General features: G+C 39.4%; 1 non-coding gene across 1 annotated transcript; it reads right to left on the bottom strand.

Moving 5' to 3' along the window:
- Positions 1-578: 578 nt before the first annotated feature.
- LOC130022757 (U6 spliceosomal RNA) lies at positions 579-681 on the bottom strand. Its single transcript, XR_008792296.1, has one exon. It is a non-coding gene; the product is annotated as a U6 spliceosomal RNA (small nuclear RNA).
- Between the last annotated feature and the right edge of the window lie 5,595 nt (positions 682-6,276).

Genomic DNA, 6,276 nt, shown 5'->3' with positions numbered 1-6,276 from the left:
AGACCTGGGCTTTTTGGGGGGGGGAAGACTTTTGATTACAGTTTCAATTTCCTTGATATTAATAGGTCTATTCAGGTATTCCAGGTCTTGGTTCAACTTTGGGAGATTATAGGAATCCAGGAATTTATCTATTTCTTCTAGGTTCTCTTGTTTTGTGGCATACAGACTTTCAAAGTTGTCTCTGATGATCTTCTGAATTTCTTTGGTTTCCGTTGTGATGTCACCCTTTTCATTTCTGATTTGGTTTGTCAGAATTCTCTCACTCTCTTTCTTTGTGAGTTTCGCTAGTGGTTTATCAATTTTGTTTATTTTCTCGAAGAGCGAGTTCTTGGTTTCATTGATCTTTCGGATTGTTTTTTGGGTTTCCATGTCATTGATTTCTGCTCTAAGTTTTATGATCGCTTTCCTTCTGCCTGGTTTGGGCTTCATTTGTTGGTCCTTTTCTAAGATCTTGAGCTGTGAAGTCAAGTTGTTTATGTGGGTCCTTTCTTCCTTCCTGAGAAATGCTTGCAGAGCTATAAATTTTCCCCTTAACACAGCTTTAGCTGTGTCCCACAGGTTCTGGTAGCTAGTGTCTTAAAAATATGGAATGCTTCATGAATTTGTGTGTCATCCTTGCACAGGGGCCATGCTAATCTTCTCTGCATCATTCCAATTTTAGTATATGTGCTGCTGAAGCGAATATATGGACTGAAAAAATTTTTAATTATTTGTTTTGGGGGGCAACATTTGGCAATGTGTGCAGGGCTTACTCCTGGCTCTCTGCCGAGGAATCACTCCTGGCAGGGCTCAGGGAATCATATGTGGTGCAGAGATCGAACCCTGACCAGATGCATGCAAAATAACCACTTTACCAGCTAAACTATCTTTCTGGGTGTCCCCACCTGCACTTTTTATTGTCATTGTTGAGATTTTTTTTAGCACTTTTAGGTAATTCCAATGTATATAACACTCAGAGAACAGTGCCCTAAGTCAGAAACTGTCAAACTATATCAGCACTCACACTTTACATCAAGATTCTGTACATAAAAACATATTCATAATAAAAATAAGAGTTTCATAAAAACAGTATTTACTCTTACACATTAACTCTGATGTTTTCTTTTGTACCTCATTTAACTACCCCTGGTAACAGAACCAATAAATTGATTTTGGAACCCACTAATAAGCTGCAACTGCAGTTTTGCAAAAATTTACACCTTCTGCTCAGTGCTTCTTAGCCTTTATAGTACATTTGAATCATCTGGAGAGACTATCAAATCAAAGTAATTCAGAGATACTGACATGAGGTTTGAGTCTCTGAATGTCTAACAATTTTCAAGTGTTGCTAATGCTACTGGTCCATATACTTCATTTCAAATGCCAAGGTCTGAACCATAAACGTGCAAGGAAACAGTTAATTTAATGCTTCCTGTTATGAACCACCTCCCTTTAAGACACTGTGTTTTAGAAAAAATTACAACTAGACTAGTGGTACTGCCCAGCCCATATGTAGTGGATAGGGAGGGGTTCTTAACATTATTGGTAACACTGGGGAAGGGCATGTGCCACACCCACCAGTTCTCACGGACTGTTCTTGGCTCTGTGCTGAAGAGTAACCTCTGAAAGTCCTCAAAGGATTCAGGCTGTGGGGAGGGGAAACTGCAGACAATGGTGGATGAAAGGGGACGTTGGTGAAGGAACTGGTGTTAGAACAAACACTGTATGACTAAAACTTAATAGTGAATGACGTTGTAACTCTGATTCACAGTGATTAAACATCCAAAAAAGTCCCACCAAAAATAAATAAAAGGACCATTTGTGGTACCAGAGCTCAAACTGAGGTTGGCAGCATCAAGGCAGGAGGGTTGTCTGTACTATATTTTTGGCCCTATTGGTACTATGTAATGGAGTGTCAAACTCTCAACCTATATGTATGCAAGTAGGCACCATATCAAGTTAGCATATTCATAAGAACCCAAGAGAAAATTCTTGTCTTTCATCATCTCTCTGATTTAGTTCCAAAACTGCAGAAAAAGAGACTAAAACCATGTATTTTAGAACAATGATATATGTGTCTTGGGTCACAATACTAAAATTAGTTTCAAGATTGTCAAGTGAGCATTGAATCAGAAAAATAAGTTTGTCAAATATTTTTAATGCCTATGCATTTTCTTCAGAACAGAGAATTTACTTGTCCAGGCTTTTGGATGGTATCTGAAGTTTTTGACTGCCATTATCTGTCTCTAGAAAATTTTCTAGACTTCTCCAGCTGATTGATCTTCTTTCTGAATATTTTTTAATGAGTATATCAGTTATTCTGCATTTTCGGATGTCTGTGTATCTCTTCTCTAACCCATAATTTAATCTTAATATGCACTAACTAATAATCTACATGTTTATTTCTGTGGTTTCTGAGAACATTTTTTTCTTTTAACAATTTTTTAATATTGAATCACTGTGAGATACACAGTTCCAAAGTTGTTCATGATTGTGTTTCAGTCATATAATGTTCCAACTACCATCCCTTCACCAGTATACATTTACCACCACCAGTGTCCCCAGTTTCTCTCCTGCCACAATCCCCTTTTCCCCAGCCTGCCTCTATGACAGGCACTTTTCTTCTTTCTCAGAGAGAACAATTTTATTTTTCATTTTTAGGGAAAGCCATGTATTAAACCCAGAGCCTCTTACATATGAAGCCTGTGTTCTGTCATTGAGCTACACCCCAAAACCCGCATGTACATTTTTTTGAGACATCTTATTCATTCCCTCTTATTCACTACCATAGGTGTGAATATTAGAATATTAGCATCAAGAAAATACCATCCTCTTCCCATTTCAGTTTAAATATTCTCTAAGGCAGGGATGTGACTTAGTGGTAGAGTAGTTGCCTTTATCTTGCATGTGTAAGGCCCTGGGTTCTATTCCTGGCACTGCAGAAATTATAAAATTAAAAGAACATATTTTACATTCTCTTATTTTTAAAACAAATTAATATAAGACATCCTGTGTACTCAAAGGCCTATAATACTAAAATGATTATAACAAAAAAAAAATAGCAGCACACTGCCATGCCTCTGCCAACACTTTCCCTGCAACTCGCTGTCAGGAGACAGCTATTTTCAAACTTTCAAAAACTAGTTCATTTTATTTATATTGGGAAGGGTTTGGGGGACTAAGCCTGGCTTAGTGCTCAGGGCATACTTCTGTCAGGCCTTATGGAACCACATACAGTGCCAGGGATCAAACCGGGGTTGGAAGTCTGCAAGGCCAGTGCCTCGACCTCTATCCTATCTCTCTAGCTCTAAGGTTATGAGTCTGGTTTCTGCACCAGATGCTGTCTCTCCTCACCATGACCCCCACAGCAGCGGGAGCAACACCAGGTCCCTGAACGCCAAGCCTGGGAGTGACCTTGGGTTCCCTATAAAAAACTTTCTATTAGCACTTCTCTCCAACCAAGTCTCTAAATAATAATTTTATGCTGTTATTTTTATTTTGGGCTTTATTAACTGACTTTCTATGGATCATATCCAAGCATTTAGTTCTTGTACAAAACTCCCAATTTACTGATCTCATGCCATTTTATTTTATGTTAATAATTACGGTGTTATTAGGATTATATAAACATTCGATTCTGAACTGTAGTACACTGTGAGAACATCTTCCTTTTTGTACACTTGACTTTCCTAGATCAGCGATTGCTTCCCTCCGCCTATCCCCTTGGCTTATTAGAAAACAAAGAGAAGTTTTAAATTAGAAAAATTCTAAAGATAGTATAGTCAGGGGGGCGGTGCAGAGAAATAGCAAAGCAAGTATGGCGCTGGCCCTGCACTCCTCCGACACCAGCGTCTCACACAGTCCCCAGACTCCCACTAGGAATGACCCCTGAATACAGAGCCAGGATAAACCCTGAGCACCACCAGGTGTGGCCAAAACACACACACACACAATTAATAGAGTGAGTTTTCATAGATCCCATGCCCAGTTTCTCCTATTATTTATGGGGCTGGAGCGATAGCACAGTGGGTAGGGCGTTCGCCTTACAAGCGGCCAACATGGCCGACCCGAGTTCAATTCCTCCGCCCCTCTCGGAGAGCCTGGCAAGCTACCGAGAGTATTCGATATGCCAGACACAGTAACAACAAAAGTCTCCAATGGAGACGTTACTGGGCCCACTCGAGCAAATCGACGATAAACGGGAGGGCCTTTACCTTTACCTATCTTACATTTGTTATAATTAATGAACCAATATTTATGCATTATTATATAAATAGTATGCATTATTATATATGTATTTTGTTGGGCACCAAACCCCTCAATGCTCAGGAGCTAATCCTGGCTGAATGCCTAATCCTTGATACCCAGGCAATGTCAGGGATGGAACCCTTTAAGCTATCTCTCCAACTCCTGATACATGGTAACTGAAATAACAACATAAGATCATGCTTCCTTTGGCGTTTCTTAGTTTGAAATACTCTTCTTTTTCTGTTCTAGGATATCTTATTCTCTTGTGTAGTCCTGTCTCCTTAGTTTCCTCTAGGCCCTTGGAGTTTTCGGAGCTTCCTGTTAGAGAACCTTTTTTATTTTTTTGAGTACTGATGAAGTGTTTTGCAGAATAACCCGAGTGGATTTGTCTGGTATTCTTCTCATGGGTAGATTTGAGTTATATGTTTTGGACAGAAGTCCATGTACTTTTCATTGTCTCTCACTGTGCTGACTGCAACTGAAATGAAATGATTTGTTTGGGTATTTTCCCCCTTTCTGGAAAGTTTTCTTCTAGATCTCTGCTCTGCTCTGATTTGAACTTAGTCTTCTCTAAGGTCTGCTGCTATCCTGAGATTTAACTCCAAGTTTTCCTCAAGGTTCCCCATATATAATATATTTTTAAGTCCTTACAGTCTGGAATGTTTCTATTCTCTATTATTTGAATGGATTGTTTGTTTTTTGTCATATTATTTGACTTTCCCCCCACTATGTTTTCTCTGTTCTTTCAGATTCATATGTTAGACTTCCAAGGTTGATTTTTTAAATTTCCCCCTTCCTATTGTTCATCTCTGGCCTCTGTGTTTCCTTCTTGGAAATTACCTTACACCTAATTTTCTTAGATGTTTATCAGAGTGTTTGTTTTCACTTATTTTCAGTTGTCAGGGGTTAGGATGTCTGGAGAGAGTAGGGAGTACATGTGGAACACTAGGGATCAAACTCAGGAACGTCATGCATTTGAGGCATGTACTCTACCAATGTGCTACATCTCAACTCCTCTTTAAATGATTTTAAAAATCATTAATATTTAACTAATGAAACCTTATATCTGAATTTCTATTTACTGTAGAATTTCAAGGTATAGCTTCAGACCTCTATATATGCATAAAATTTCTACCACCAAATTTCTAGCACTCTCTCACTATCAAAATGGCATATCCAAACATCAGACATAGTTCAGGGCTTAGGGCTCAATACTTGCATGTGACTAACCCCAGTTTAATTCAGGGCACCATATGACCTCCTGAGTATCACTGACTATTGCCTAGAGGCTCCCAAGCATCACTGAGTATAGCCCTAGAGGATCCCAAGCCCAGTGGTGGTCCAGGTAACGCCCAATACTGCAGGGTCTAAACAGCACCACATCCTAGTGCCCTTGCATTGAACAATCAGCTTGGTTGACCAAGAATAGTCAGTAGGAGGTCTAAGTTCTCTGAGTCCCAGCCCGAGTTCCGCTCTTCAATAGACCCATCCTTGACCCATTCCTCCCACAACACTGCTGCTTCCAGTAACCACCATAGTTTCCATCTGGCTCAGCAGTTAGCTTTATTGTTTTTGAGCCAGCTAATGTGTTTGACTTGTTTATATTCCACATATGAACAAAATTTTCTGATCCTTTTCTTTAACTTCCTTACTGATTTCACTTATTCTAATCACCCTAAGCTTCATCTATTTTTGTCCCAAAAGGCATAATCCCAACTTTTGTTAATGGTGCAGTACTTATGCTACAGTTTCTTAATCTAGCCATCTGTCGATAGGTACTTAGATAGATTCCACATTTAGTATTTTATGAATAATGTTGCTTTAAATGAAGGGTATTTTAGAGAGGCCGGAGCGATAGCACAGCGGGTAGGGCGTTTGCCTTGCACACGGCCGACCCGGGTTCAATACCCAGCATCCCATATGGTCCCGCGAGTACAATTGACCAAGTAATTCCTGAGTGCATGAGCCAGGAGTAACCCCTGTGTATCACCAGGTGTGACCCAAAAAGCAAAAATAAGTAAATAGATAAATTTAAGGGTTTTTTCAAGT

This window comes from Sorex fumeus, unplaced genomic scaffold (genome assembly GCF_029834395.1).
Source record: "Sorex fumeus unplaced genomic scaffold, SorFum_2.1 ptg000020l, whole genome shotgun sequence".
NCBI lineage: Eukaryota > Metazoa > Chordata > Mammalia > Eulipotyphla > Soricidae > Sorex > Sorex fumeus.
Note: the sequence above shows the minus strand (reverse complement) of the source record. Positions and strands in the feature narration are given on the sequence as shown.